This window comes from Musca autumnalis, unplaced genomic scaffold, assembly GCF_047663935.1.
Source record: "Musca autumnalis isolate F117 unplaced genomic scaffold, ASM4766393v1 scaffold_2, whole genome shotgun sequence".
NCBI lineage: Eukaryota > Metazoa > Arthropoda > Insecta > Diptera > Muscidae > Musca > Musca autumnalis.
Window position 1 is genome coordinate 94,175,707 of NW_027411755.1, and position 15,818 is coordinate 94,191,524.

At 34.2% G+C, this 15,818-nt stretch overlaps 1 long non-coding RNA gene across 1 annotated transcript; it reads right to left on the reverse strand.

Moving 5' to 3' along the window:
* Window positions 1–11,197: 11,197 nt before the first annotated feature.
* Window positions 11,198–14,319, reverse strand: LOC141392961 (uncharacterized). Its single transcript, XR_012409929.1, has 3 exons — window positions 14,108–14,319; window positions 13,824–13,955; window positions 11,198–13,760 (listed from the first exon to the last, which is right to left on the reverse strand). It is a non-coding gene; the product is annotated as an uncharacterized lncRNA (long non-coding RNA).
* Window positions 14,320–15,818: the final 1,499 nt, after the last annotated feature.

Genomic DNA, 15,818 nt, shown 5'->3' on the forward strand with positions numbered 1-15,818 from the left:
GTCTTTGTTCGCTGTTGTTTAAGCTTATATTTAAGATGACATGTCTTCAGTCAAATCAAATGAGGATTTTTTTCGTAGAACATTTCAACCTTCTAACTCGCTTCCTTCAATGTCCTTTTCGTCCTTTATTTCAAGAAACGCAATAAAAGTGGCACAAGATGACATTTTCAGCTTCGGAATATTCTACAAAAATGTCGCTCGAAAGATTTTACGTATGGTTCCCAAAGACATAAAATCGATATAATCTTGTTTAAGCGGTCGTTTTCACTTTTAGCCGAATCTTGCTCAGACAGCCCTATATGTATCTATTTATTTCAATACATTATTTTTAACCTATTGATTATCTAGAATTCTCGGAGTCATTAAAACAGTTGTATCTCGTTTTGCTAAACACGCTAATTTCATTTGTTTGGAATAAAGATCCGGATATCCGAATTATAGAACCGGTTATTCTGATATTAAACCCGATTTTTTATCCGGTTTTTATGAACCGATTAACCCTATATGTATATTATTAGAAAGCTATTAAAATTGTCAATCAGATATGATTAATATGCATTAGACGTTTTAAGCGGTTATGGTGCTGGAACAAAAAACCGTATTTTTTAACCATTTCTTAACGTTAGAGAGGACACATTTCTGTGCGTGAAAAAAATTATGATCATGACCTGGGGGGTCGAAAATTTTTTTTGTCGAACCTTTGAGTTATGGCGGGTTGAATTCTGGTGACCCATTGTTGCAAGTGTAAAAAGTTACGTATCTGAATTTCAAGTGGGTTTAATAACCGGTTCCATAATTCGGATATCCGGATCTTTATTCCAAAAAATAATGAAATTAACGTGCTTGGCAAAACGAGATCCCACTGTTTTAATGACTGCGAGAATTCTAGGTCATCAGTAGGTTAACAATAATATATTGAAATAATGGGCCGATTCCGTACAGCGAGGCGAGTCGTGTCGCGTTGCCAGTTGCAATTTTTCCATTACGTATGGCGAAAGTCGCACGACGACGTCAAATTTTGTCGCCGTAATGTTCATTTTCCGGCGACAACAAATTAGCTGTCGCCGTTCATTTTTACTAACGAATAAAAATAAAATAAAAATAAAAATAACTTTTTATCGACGATTATTTTCTATCGCTGTACGTAGTGCATTTTTTAAATTTTGTCACAGAGACGATAGACGACGCGACATGACTCGCCTCGCTGTACGGAATCGGCCCATAAATAGATATAGGACTGTCTGAGCAAGATTCGGGTAAAAGTGAAAAACGACCGCTTAAACAAGATTATATCGATTTTATGTCTTTGGGAACCACACCTAAAATCTTTCTAGCGAAATTTTTGTAGAATATTCCGAAGCTGAAAAATGTCATCTTGTGCCACTTTTATTGCGGTTCTTGAAATAAAGGAAGAAAAGGACATTGAAGGAAGCGAGTTAGAAGGTTGAAATGTTCTACGAAAAAATTCTCATTTGATTTGACTGAAGACATGTCATCTTAAATATGAGCTTAAAGAACAGCGAACAAAGACATAACGCTGATTCCAGATGGCTTTTAGGGTCTCCAGCAAAATATTCATCACGCCATATCGCGAAAGTTCGACTCACGGCGAATCTGTCCTTCGGGGTTCTGTATATACTCACCAAGGGCTTTCATCTCCAATAGGAATTTTTCACCCCCCATAATTTCGGTTCACAGTGTTATTAGTACTTTTAGATTTACGATTTCCAATGGATTTCAATGTCACAAAATTTCCCATTCCCACGAGGAATGGAAATATTTCGAAATTAGTTACACCAAATTATTATAGCATACTTTTGGGGGTTGTAATTTTGTTTTATAATACAAAATGCATCTTTGCATTGAATTCACGGTTTTTGAATTAGCTAAAGGGTTGTTTACACCATCTATCAATGTCGTATGAGATGTCAAATTTTCTACCTGCGAATGTTGTACACATAGTGTGACCACTATGAAAATTTTCATCTATCAAAATGATTTGGCAACTCATATGTAAATTTTTCATTTAGGGAGAGCTCTATTTGATACGGCATTCTCGTATGTAAACATAAATTTATCAGCTGTTTTCTGGCATTCTCAAAAAAAAAAAAAAAATTGAAAAACAAAATCTCTTAAAAAAGAAAATGGAAAGTTTTGTATGTATATTTAAGTATTTAGAAAAGTAAATAAAGGGTGTTTATAATGTTATTTTCACAGTTTATACAGTTGGCCATTCAGAGTTCTGTTAACAACATTTGACAACAAACATAATAGATTGTTCATTATTGTGATTTGATTTCCTTTGTATTTTATGTATTTGACAGCAAACTTAATAGTCAGGGCTAACTAGTTTGGGCTGAATGGCCAACTGTATAAACTGTGGTTATTTTCAGATCGATTGGTCGAAAGGAGCAGTGTTGGAAATTATTGCTTTGTGGCAAAACATGAATGCCTCTATAACCCCAAAAACCTATTCTACCACAACAAACATGCTAGATATTCATTTTCCTTCAACCAAAACATGGCCCAATAATAGGTCCTCCATCAAGCGAATTCAAAGAAAAACGAAGATTTTAAATGTCAAAATTCATAAACAGAGGCGAAAAAAATTTTTGAAGCGAATTTCTTTTCTGTCAATTCAGGTAGATACATACGAAACATTTTCCGAGAAAAAGTCGTTACCGTAGTTATTTTTGTTTGACGAAACAGAAAATACCAGCTGATTGAACTTGAACTGCTAAAATAAGTTATTGTAAATTAAATTCTCATACAAACACAACAAATGTTGACATTTTACGTGTACAACTTTAAGTTTATTTGTTTTCTTTTTTCGAGATACATCTACCTGTTTCTATACAGTTCGACATTTCAATACCTCACAGCGAATTCAAATGACAAATATGAATTTTGACAGCTCAAATCGAAATCATCTGGTTTTGCCGGAGGACCTATAATTGGGCCATGAACCAAAATTAAAAATTTGCGCAAATTTGTAACTCCACAATAAATGTAAACAATGACAAAAACAGCTGTTTTTATATTTATAGGTTATGTCATACAAAAATAACACTTGTAGGTATGAACGCACAAATTGACGTTTGTATTCGTGTGACAAACAAATGAAAGCTTTTTATTTTCGTAATTTTTTTGGTTTTCGTAACAAAATTAGACGAACGAATACGTCAAAAATAAACGAATGGAAAAGACCCATCGTTTTGAATGAAAATTAAATAATTTGAGTAATAAATGGCACAAAACAAACGAAAACTGGAAGGGAATGCAATTTTATTTATTTCCATAGAAGCACACGCGTATATGTACATCCGTTTCTTCATATTATCACAATTATTTTTGGACAAATTTGATTACATTTTTTTCTTATTTTTTGTTTGTCATCTGTTTATCGGGGTTGCCATCAAGTAAAGTTGTATGGATGACGTCAATTTTGACAAACATAGAGAATGTCGAATGGGTGAAAGAAATGACAGCTCATATGACATTGATAGATGGTGTAAACAGCCCTTAAGCAAACGTAAATGTCGCCTAATTCAACAACCGTGCATTAATTTCTGAATTTTTAAGTGAATAAAGTGAATTTTTAATTGTTACTGCTAAACCTAAATAACGACGGGACGTACACAAATATTTCACCAACCTACAAAAACAACACTCTCTGAGCTTCCGTATTACCCAAATACGTTGAGTCCCAAATCACATTTTAAACACAAAATCAGCAACCAAAACATATTTAAATGTTTTCATTCGTAAAACAAATAATTTTCCTTTGCAATAAATTGTATTTCATGTTTTGTTGGGCTTTTGTTTTTAAAATACAAAACACACATACATACAAACAATAACGTTCTGTCAAAGTTAAACTTTTTCAACATACAAAAAGTATACGCTCGACGTATTTCGGTAGTTCTCATAAGAATACATGTGTTCTACTTTTTTCACCACACACGCCCTGGGTATTAGGGTTATGACTTTTTTACAACCTCATATCCCTGTATCATAGCGTGATGAGTTTCGCTATAAGATTACATAAAATCATAATTATAAGGTGATTCAGTGAAAAAGCCTCACGCACAAAATGATTTTAAAATTTGAATTTATCAAAATTATGGACAATTTAAGCAGATATACAATTGAAAATAAACTTTAGAGTCACATGAGATAATTAAACCGACATAATATTTATATCTCACTAATTTTCTTCAATTCTGAGAATCGTAAAAATGTCGTAAAGGCTTTTATTTAAAGATATAATTTTTTAACAAAAAACAAAAAATTTAAAGTTCTTTCAAAGTTGTTTTGTGCATGACCTTTTTCAATATTTGAATGAAATAAACATAATTATAGTTATTAGTAGGCTTATATTTATTCATTCGTGCAACAAAAAATAATTTCTGAAAAAAAATTTTTTTCTTTTCATACATTTTTTCAAAAAATTATATTTTTAAAATCGATTTGTGCGTGAACTTTTTTTATATTTCAATGGAATAAACGATAGCGTAGTGATTATTAGGCAAAAGTTCATTCATCCCTGCTACAGGAAATCATTTTTGAGAAAAAATGTCAAAAAGTCATAACCCTAGTGTTGATGCAGCTTCATCTCAAATCATCTCAACAACACACCTCCATCATCTTTAAATCATCAGCTCCATCATCTTTAAATAGCCTAAACAGGATGAACACAATGGACCAACGGTCTCCGAGCGAAGCAGTCACCCATTCTAATAGAGGGTTGCGCACCCTTATAGTATGTGCCGAGGCCTTTAAACCTAACCTAATTTAAGGCACATACGCCGCGTTGAGCGTTGCGTTACAACAACCACATGAAAACTTCAAGAACAAACTTGGCACCACTTACACATTTTTCATGTGGTTGTTGTTTTTAACGCGCAACGCGTCGCACAACGGACCGTATGTATTAAGCCCACTACTCTCTGAAAACAGGTTACTGAGTAAATCTTACTTAAAAAGTAAAAAGACACGGCTATTGTGTTTAAAGAATGCTTTCTTTGTGCGAAAAGAAAGTTAATTTTTATTGCATTTTCAATTTTCCTACAGTTTTTGTAATTGAGGCGCAAAAAGTCATCATAGCATTGAAAAATATCTTGTATGGTTTCTTTCATTTTTTGTTCTCTTTTATCTTCGCTTTAATTTATCATTCGTAATACCAGATTGTTTAGTTTTTACAACTAGTTAATTTTTGTTTGAAGATAAATTTGAATTTCACGAAAAAAATATGTGGCAATACTTTGTTAATAACACTGTACAACAAAATTGAACTATTTTAAAATTACAAGAAACCCCGCACAGATTATGAAAGTGGACCGAAAAAAGAAGACACGTGTATCGGCGTTTTGAAAGTTTACATCGGGAAGTAACCTAAATAGACGTGGCAAGTTCCGCCCATTTCTACAGGTTTTAAAATATTCGACATCAGATTCCTTGGAATCCTTGCATTTTAGGTATAAAGTGTCTTTGGCAATATTACTGACAGCAATGCAAAGTATATTTTTATAAAAAAATTAACCCTCATGCGAGTCACTATAGGGGTCTTTTTGGTCCCTTTTTTCAAAAACGTTTATCAGATCAAAATATTCTACAAAATTATTTGTCATAAAATTTTACTATAGGTCCCCGAATACACCAAAACTCTAAACCGTACCTAAACCCCAGGAATATGCCAAAAGTAAAATCACGTTTTTGGGTTATGTTGTACTTTATCTGAGTTTATTAATGGTCTGTTCCTTTACTTTTGAAAATGGTAAAACCGGCAAAAGTAGTACAAGTTGTAAACTGCTCACATATGAATTGTATTGTGTCTGAAGTAAAGGAACGCTTTTCGAGTAAAAAGTAGTAAAACTTTAAGATTCTTGCACGTAAAGGAACAGTGCTTAAGTTTTGTCCAACAAAACTTCATTCTAGATAGAATACGTCAAAGACAAAAGTATTTTCCATCAAGTTTCAAAATAAGTCGCCGAATAAATGATATATGTATTTGCAATATATATCAAGAAAATATATACATCAAATTTGTCAACAAAACACCCAAATATTTTTTGAATAAATTTGTTTTGTTCTTTTTTCGAGTTGATGCATGAAAGTAACATGAAATTTAGTTTTGGACGAAAGGTGTTAAACGACGAAATATTCCACACAAAATTTCACTGTAAGTCCCAGAACAAACTAGATATCTAAGTTAACCACTTTGTTAAGAAAATTACGTTACAAAATTAGATATTACTGGTAGTAATTATTTGTTAAACTTTTAGACTCTTAATTAAAATTTATTCCATACTGATTCGAAATCTCCTAAAATGCGTCACTTTTTGGGGGTTGTGTCAAAAGAAGAAATATTCCAAATCAAATTTCATTATGAGTCTCTGAAAGGAATTTGTACCTATAGTACTTAACTGGTCTGTTCCTTTACTTTTAAAAATGGTAACAGTGGCAGAAAATGGTAAAAGTGGTAAACTGCTATCATATAAATTGTATGCTATTAAAAGTAAGGGAACAATTTACAGGTTAAAAGTGGTAAGAAATGGTAACATCATTCTTTCAAAAGATTATGTGAGCTCGATCCAAACTGTTTTTAAAATATTTATGGTGAATATATATATAGGGAAAATATTGATAACCCAGATCGGACTTTGTAAAATTACGTATTTTAGTACTATAAACTGAAATAACGTCATCAGGATAAGTCATAGGTTCCTGATATTGTATGTATGTGAAAATGCGGGAATAGTCTACGGTGTTGCATGTGGCATTAAAAAATGTGTTTTTTTACCGGCAGCATTCATGGTACAATTATTACAGGTAAAAGCAAGTGTTGTTGTACAACAATCGATACAACAACCACATAGAAATTTGTTGTACGTAATACTAGTGTCAATGTAATTTTTCAAAAATGTAAACAAAATATGAAATATAAATACATACATATGTTTTGAAGTTTCATAATTGTAAATTAAAGAAATTAATAAAAACTAATTAAATTAACATCAATAACATTTCTGCGTGGTACGTTCCGCTAAAATGTGGACAGTAGTAAGTATTAATGCATCTAAATATGCAGAATAAAATAATTCATAGTTTATTTCAGATTGGACATTGAAGAACAGTTTTTAAATCAATCTAATCCTAAGATATTATATGCTAAGGAAACGCCAATTCTATGCCACAGGATAAAATGTACTAACATTAACACCGCTAGAAAAAATCAAGAAAACCGGTGGTGAAGACAGTATGGCAGTATCATTAAAGGCCTCGGCACATACGGCGCGTTGAGCGTTGTGTTACAACAACCACATGAAAACTTCAAGAACAAACTTGGCATCACTTACACATTTTTCATGTGGTTGTTGTTTTCAACGCTCAACGCGTCGCACAACGTACCGTATGTGCCGGGGGCTTAAGAGAGAGAACTGCATACCTGCAATAATACCCAGCAAAATAAATTGGAAGTAGTGCAATGTGGACTAGTTCTTTCACGGCATGTTTTGATGCAGTTCAAACGGAGTCGTGAAAAAGGCCTCCAATCCTAACATTTAAACAGCATTTGGATGCAATCCAAAGAACCACATCCACTTGTCACATTTTAAGAACATCCGGATGCAGTTCAAGGGAGTCATGAAGAAGGCACTTCAATTCCTCAAAATTTAACAGCATCCGGATGCAGAGTCCAAACGGTGTCGTGAAAAAGTCACTCCGTTCGCTACATTTTATTAGTAGTTATTAGAGATCCCTACAAGTACATAAATCAGTTTGTACATCTCTACAGGCAACATTTTCCAAAAAGAGATAAGCGTGTTAACATTTCCAAAAATTTTTTAATGTAAAATAAAAAATATTTAATTTGCGAACATTTTTCGGTAAGAAAATTTCCCAATGGAGTACTGTTGTAGTACATGTCGAAATCTTAACTGGTGATGGGAAGATAATATCAAACCCATTTAGCAGATGAAGCAAAAGCACTTAAGCTTATCATCCAAGTACAGTTCAGCTTGGATTAAATGGAGAGTGGAGGAAACACGCATGGTTGCGATTGAATTCAATGGAGAATTTTCATAATTTATGTTAATGTAATAAAGTTCTTAATGTTTTTGTTTTACACAAATAATAAATGAATTTTATTTGTATTATGTTGTAATGGACTGCATCCTATTCTACCTCCAAAGGGTTAGTCCAAATGCAATGCCAAAGGGTCAGTTAAAATGCAGTGCAATGCATAATTTGATGCACTTCCAAATCACTTGTAGATATGATTTAATGCTTCTTTGGAGGCAAACTTTTTGCTGGGTAGGAAATGTAGCCGATGTTATTGTCAGGATAAGCGAACAGCTCTATCTCTTTGGCTCCCTTATAAGTAGACATCGGATTTTGCATATTTGCATATTTTTTATTAATAAAGATACGAAAATTCTGATTGGACCAAAATTCGTTTTGAAGAAAACTGAATGCAATGACAGGCTCATATTTTTTATTTTTTTGCATATTTGCATATTTTGCATATGCACAAAATATGCAAAAAATATGCAAAATATGCAAAAAATATGCAAAATATGCAAAAAATATGCAAAATATGCACAATATGCAAGTAATTTTTTTGAAAAAAATCATCAAATTAAATTTGGAAAGTCATCAGAAAGTGTTCTAAATTAAGTTTATTGCCATAAAACGTCGATTTCTTAGCAGATTTTCATGTTATTAATTATTATTCCGCCACAGCAATAAATCTGGACTAAAAGACTTAGAAAATTTCCTACAACCCAGCCATGGTAGAACAAATACAAGGTAAAGTTAATACTACAACAAATACAACTCGAACAACAACCACAAAGGAATTTGTTTTTGTTTGTAACGTTACTGCCAGTTGTATTTGTAAACAAAACAAGGAAATGTCTATAAATTATTGGAATTTAAAAAACTAATAATTTTTCACATTTGGTTGAATATTTTGGAAAGCATGAATGAAAATTCGTTACATTTTCAATTTTTATGGTTCCACATCATTCCACTAAATGCATAAATTCTCGCAGAAAGTAGAATTCTTGCAGAAAAGTTTGGGGTCGCTGGAAATTCATAGAAAAGGAGAAGCTGTTTCAATGTTTTGTTTTAGAAATCAAAGAAGCACATGTTTATTAGGGTTTTATTTTTTTAAATTTTAACAAAATACCTCACATATTAACAAACGTTGTATCGCCTCTACAAGCGGTGATTTACTGCGCGGCTTATCGTTCGAACTTGGAGGAGGTTACATATCATTGATATGAAGAAGTCTTTCTGGGAAATAGTTTTTTTCCGAATGATATATTTTTTTTTCTCAAAAAATATATGTCCCTAATGTACATCGAAATAGAAATGAATGTATAAAATGTCATATGAAATTTGACACTAACACTACAACCCAGTTCAGTCAGCTGGGTATTGCTGCTACCTTTTCTTGTTCTACCATGCAACCCAGCCTTCTTATAACAACATAAGTTGCTTTCTAATACAAATTTGTTCAAAAACTCAATCAGAAATGTCAAGATATACGTATCCAAATATGTTGATAGTTTCTGCTCGGCCAAAATTGTCTGACAGAATAACAAATGAGCTAGAAATTAAGTCTAAGAAAATATTGAATATTACATAAAATCTTTCATATTTTACTAAAAACATATAATGAATATTTCCCTCTGAATTTTCCACACGGAAAATAATTTAAAAAAGTGAAATTCTTTTAAAATCAATTTTTGTTAAAAGTTGAAAACTACTTGATTCGCTTCATTATGGCGTTTTCTAGTTGAATCGACAAAAATATTCTTTTTTGGGGCATAAATATGGAAATAAAAATTGTGAAATTGGGGAACGGAAACAAATTCTGCACCGAATTTTTATTCCTGATTGCACTGTTAACTATATTTAATACCCTAACCGTATTATGTCTTAGTGAATGAGTTTGAACATGCAAAATGAAATAGACCCACCTTTCCTTTTGATGATCTGCATAGATTCGCACTTATCCATCTGGACATGTCTTTTTGAAAACAAATCACAGGTCACATTTATAGACCAATTCGCATAAAAATTGGGGATTTTTTGGCCCTAGGGCGATCCCTATTTTGGTAAGAATCGATTCAGATTTGGATATTGCCCCCATATATACAGTACATTCGCCATAATCCCTACACCACAGGTTTCGGCGGTGTCCGAATTATCAAATTGTTCGGATTAACGAATTATAAATTATTTTATATGATTAAATCACTCGTGGAAGTAATATAATAATACTTTTTTTAAATTTTAATTGCCAATACCGAACACTTAAATGAAAGTGCTGTACGTGTAAAAAATAGAGAGATTTTTCTACGTGATGTCATTTTGCACTAATCATTGGGTGTTCTTTATTTTGCTTTTTATTAATCGTGGATGGGTATAACAGAAAAATTGCGCTTTTATCTGAACAAAAATAGCGATGACTAACTCTAGCTCATTTGCTTTTCTGCTAGACAATTTTGGCCGATTAGAAACTATCACCATATTTGGACACGTTGATTTTGACATTTCTGATTGAGTTTTTGAAATTTTTTCCACTGTCTACATTTGTATAGGAAGCAACTTAGTCCCAATTTACATTAGGCGAGTATACTTGCGGCAATTGTCAGTTTGTTGGTGAGAGAGGGTGTTGAGAGGCAAAGGGTTACCATATGCCTCACCTCTCTCTCCTACAAAATGACAATTGCCGCAAGTAAACTCGCCCAATGTAAATTGGGACTTTTGTTGTAATAGGAATGCTGGGTTATTTGACATTTTCTCACCTTGTGGAAACTGATTTAAGTCTTGTTAGTCCAGATTTATTGCTGTGGCGGAATATCTGGAGAGTCTCAATAACATAATAATCTGCAAAAAAAAACTATGTAAAACGGCAAAAAACTTAATTTAGAACGCTCTTTTGATGATTTTCCAAATATAATTGACGATTTTCGTCAAAAAAACACTTGCATATTTAGCATATTTTTTGCATATTTTTTGCATATATTTTGCATATTTTTTGCATATTTTTGATATGACCCCAAATATCGAAAAATTGACCCTCAAAACGCCTAGATCCAAAATTTGAGTCCAATCGGATAAGAAATAAAAAACATGCTAAAATCCGATGTCTACTTATAAGACATAAATAAATGAAACAACTCAATTCGAAATATAAAATATATTTTGTTCTATGTATGTACATACATATGTTTAAAAAAAATCAGTGTGTTTGGACATTATCCCAAAAATTGTTGGCTGAAGTTCCTTGATGCAAACTTGGTTCACTGTTTTCATCCCTACATGTGTAAGGATAAAAAGTGGTAACGAAAAGAGAGGGTCAACTTGCATTAATTAACCCTTTCGGTGCTTCTTTTTTGTTTTTGATCTGAAAAATATATTTTTCCAATGTTATATATACTTAAGCCCACTATATGAATAATCAAAACTAATTTTTTAACATTTTGTTTGGAAAAGTGGTTTTTGGACACTATGCCATATGGCATAGAATGTATTTAAAGGAAAAAAAAAACAAAACTAAAATATTGAAGTTTTTAATTAAATTTCATCTTATAGAAGACCAGGAGGCCTTATAGAAGAGGAAAAGGTCTTCTTATAGAAGAGCAGGACGTCTTCTCATAAAAGAGCAGAAGGTCCTCTCATATAAGGGCAGGATGTCTTCTCCTGGAAGAGCAAAAGGTCGTCTTATAGAAGGACAGGATGTTTTCACATAGAAGAGCAGGAAGTTGGCATATAGAAGGGCAGGAGGTCTTCTTATAGAAGAGCAGGAGGTCTTCTTATAGTAGAGCAAGAGGTCTTCTTATAGAAGAGCAGGAGGTCCCCTCCTTGAAGAGCAGGAGGTCCTCTTCTTGAAGAGCAGGACGTCTTTTCATAGAACAGCAGGACGTTTGCATATAGAAGGGCAGGACGTCTTTCCATAGAACAGCAGGACGTTTGCATATAGAAGGGCAGGACGTCTTCTGATAGAAGAGCAGGACGTTTGCATATAGAAGGGCAGGACGTCTTTCCATAGAACAGCAGGACGTTTGCATATAGAAGGCGGGAGGTATTCTTATAGAAGAGAAGGAGGCCTTCTTATACAAAAGCAGGAGGTCTGCTCATAGAAAAGCAGGACGTCTTCTCGTAGAAGAGAAGGACGTTTGCATATAGAAGGGCAGGAGGTATTCTTATAGAAGAGAAGGAGGTCTTCTTATATAAGAGCAGGAGGTCTGCTCATAGAAGAGCAGGACGTCTTCTCATAGAAGAGCAGGAGACCTTCTTATATAAAACCAGATGGTCTTCTCAGAGAAGAACAGGGGCTCTTCTTATAGACAAGCATAAGATCTTCTCATTGAAGACCAGGAGGTCTACTTATAGAAGACATGAAGGTTTTTCATAGAATATCTGGAGGTCTACTATTAGAAGATTTGGGTGTCTTCACATAGAAGGTCTTCTTAAAGAATATCTGGAGGTCTTCTTTTAGAACATTTAAAGGTCTTATAGAAGACCTAGGGTCTTCTTATAGAAAACCTAGGGTCTTCTTATAGAAAAGCTAGGGTCTTCTTATAGAAAACCTAGGGTCTTCTTATGGCAGATTTGAGGCCTTCTTATAGAAAAACTGGAAGACTTCTTATAGAAGAACTGAATGTCTTCATATAGCAGAAGGACTTCTTATAGAACACCTGAATGTTATCCTATAGAAGGGCTGGAGGTCAGCATGTAGAAGACGTGCGGGCCATCTTATATAATATCTGGAGGAGTTATTTTAGAAAATCTGCAAGAATTGTTATACATCATCTGGAGGTTTTCCTATAGTGGATCTGGAGGTTTCCTTATAGAAGACCTGAAGTCTTCGTATAGAAGACCTGGAGGTCTACTTATACAAGATCTGGAGGTCTATTTATACAAGATCTGGAGGTCTTCTTATAGAAGATCTAGGGGTTTTACAATAGAAGATCTGGGAGTCAAACAAAGTGAAACATTTCCGTTGGGAAAAATCTATGCCATATGGCATAGTATGAAATATAAAAAATCTGGCAGCTCCATTAAACTATATTTCGGATCTTTTTTTCGTTTTAATTATTAAGGCAATGATTATCTACTAAATTAAATACAAAAAGTTAACAAAAAAAATATTTTTGTTAACAAAATATATAAAATTATAAGATGGTATTTTCATGCAAATTTTAAATCGAACGAGGAGCGCTTGCTCTTTGAGACATAACAATGTATAGGGTCCACCAATCAAAAATTTTTGTCGAATTATTTTTAGATAACGCTACAGGGAAAAATACAAAATTATTAAAAAAAGAGTGCCCATAAGTATTTTGCCTTAAAACGGGCTTCAAAAACTGGTTATGCCATATGGCATAGAATCACCGAAAGGGTTAAGTTTAGATTTACGAAATCTGAACGTGGGGTTATGGTCTGTTTAATCCATTGCTTGACGTTTTGTGTAGCTAAAAACAACAACAACATAGGATTGCTTCGTGATGCCAACCACAGCAACACCTGAGGCGAAACTGCTGTTCTGATACCTCTTCCTTAGCAAAAGGGGTATGCTAGGGATATTTTGAACAAATCTGCTTCGCCATAGTTAGCCAAAATAACACGGCTGAGGTTCCATAATAGACGGTTAACCATACTCGGCAATTATCTTATTCCGTATAATTCACAGTGCATCCGATATACTGAGATTCCATTCATAATGTTTACCATCAGATCCTTGTCTGTAATGAGATATTATTGCGTGCATAAATACCCACTTTACCATGAATAAATATAGCACTGACCTGTATCCGCAAATTCGTGACACACCATTTTAAACGGCCTTTTGTTCTCTTACACCATTCGAAAGTTGCATTCTGCTGATTTATTTATTCGAAGTTCGCATGTATGTATCAGCCGTGAAGTTATAGGCTTAACTTCAAAGTATGTGTTTTATGTTTGTTTATCAGAAAGTAAAAAATATAAATATTAATTGACAATTAACGAAAACAACAACATGTATTAAACTTCATATTGTTTTTGACACTAGTATTACGGGTGAATCTAATCAGCTGGGACTTGCTTTTACCTGTATTATTGTACCATGGGCAGCATTTATCTATTATATGCATTGATGGGCAAATTGCGAGAGACTCATGTATTTTTTACACTTTTGTGTGTGAGGCAGAGCATTCCTGCCCATCAGTGATTATATGTGATGTGTGTGCTCTAGCTGGCGGCGTAAGAAAAATGAAGACGGCGGAAATGTTGAATGACTTCGTAAATAAGAGTTGCAACTTCGACACCATGTTGCCACATCGGTGATGTTGCCACTGCGTAGGCTGCTAGGTCAAAATTAGTCGACACGCAATGGGCTTCACGTGTGGGATAACGTATCGTGGGGGTTGTAGAATGTAGCGAAAAACAAAGATTAATCAATGTCGGAAAATTGTGGGAAAATGCCTTAAAAGAGGAAAAACTTCAGCTGGCGTTACCTAAACGCTATAAAAGCTACGATTGAAGCGAACGCGCTCTCATAAGTATATTGTTACGGAATTAGATTTAACTAATCTCCGTGTAGACGTTGTTTTATTCCCCGATACGATTTGTACCAAATAAAACAGGGTTCGTTTTAGATTACGTTTCTACAATGCTTTATTTACTTTATTACACTTATTCAGAACCGACTTTAATTACAAAGCACACAACAAGTCTCTAGTTAGCACGCAGCTCTTATTTAACCGATCTGTTCAGTTCAACGCTTAAAACACAACTACTCCGTCATTGCCATTTCCCCGGTATTTATACCCCAAAGTCTCCCTGTTCTAGAGTCCTCCAGAACACATATGGCAACATCTCGAATCTGTGCAGCGAACACACAGACGCACATTCGCACTAAGCGAACAACCATACTCACATACATACATGGGGGAATACAATTGGACGACAAGCACAGTAATGACGTAACTACAACAACAAACAAGTGCAATAAAGAAGTAACAAACTAAACAATAATTACATGATTGTGGCAAAACAAAACAAAAGCACATTAATGAAAGGTAAAGAACATCTAGAATAATGAAGATAATTCTACATGATAATTGTTGTTGCTTAAATAAAGTAACTGCGTAATAAAACTTTACGTTACAATTCAAATTTTTAAATTAACGGAAATTAAACTAAATTAACTTAAACCTATCAGTTCCATTCGTAACATTGCCTCCCGCTTAAGCCTGTTCGTCCCGAATAGGCACAGTTCCCTCTCTGTGGTATGGGCATTGGTAACACTGCCTCCCGCTTAAGCCTGTTCCTCATGACCTGGCACAGTTCTCGTTCCATAGCGGGCCAACCGTTCTAGATGTACCACCTTCATCTTTGATCTAGGGCTGTCGCTCTTCTGTATGCGATACACGACGTCATTTATTTTCGTGACTACCTTGTAGGGGCCTTCCCAGTGCGTTTGTAATTTGGGGCATAGTCCTTTTTTCCGTTGTGGGTTAAACAATAGTACCAGTTGCCCTTCTTGGAACCCATCAGTATTTGCCGCTCGATCGTACCTCGCCTTCATGCGGTTGCTGACCATTTTTATCCGATGGCGTACTGCATCGTGGACTTCACTGAAAGAGTTTGGACTGTTTTCATCGTTATCAGTTTCGGGGTTTGGTGTGGCACCGAAGATCAAGTCACCAGGCAGCTTTAATTCATTCCCGAACAAAATCCTGGCTGGGGTTCGAGATGTGGAGTCATGAATGGCCGACCTATAGGCTAGTAGGAATTTTGGAATATGCTCATCCCAGTCT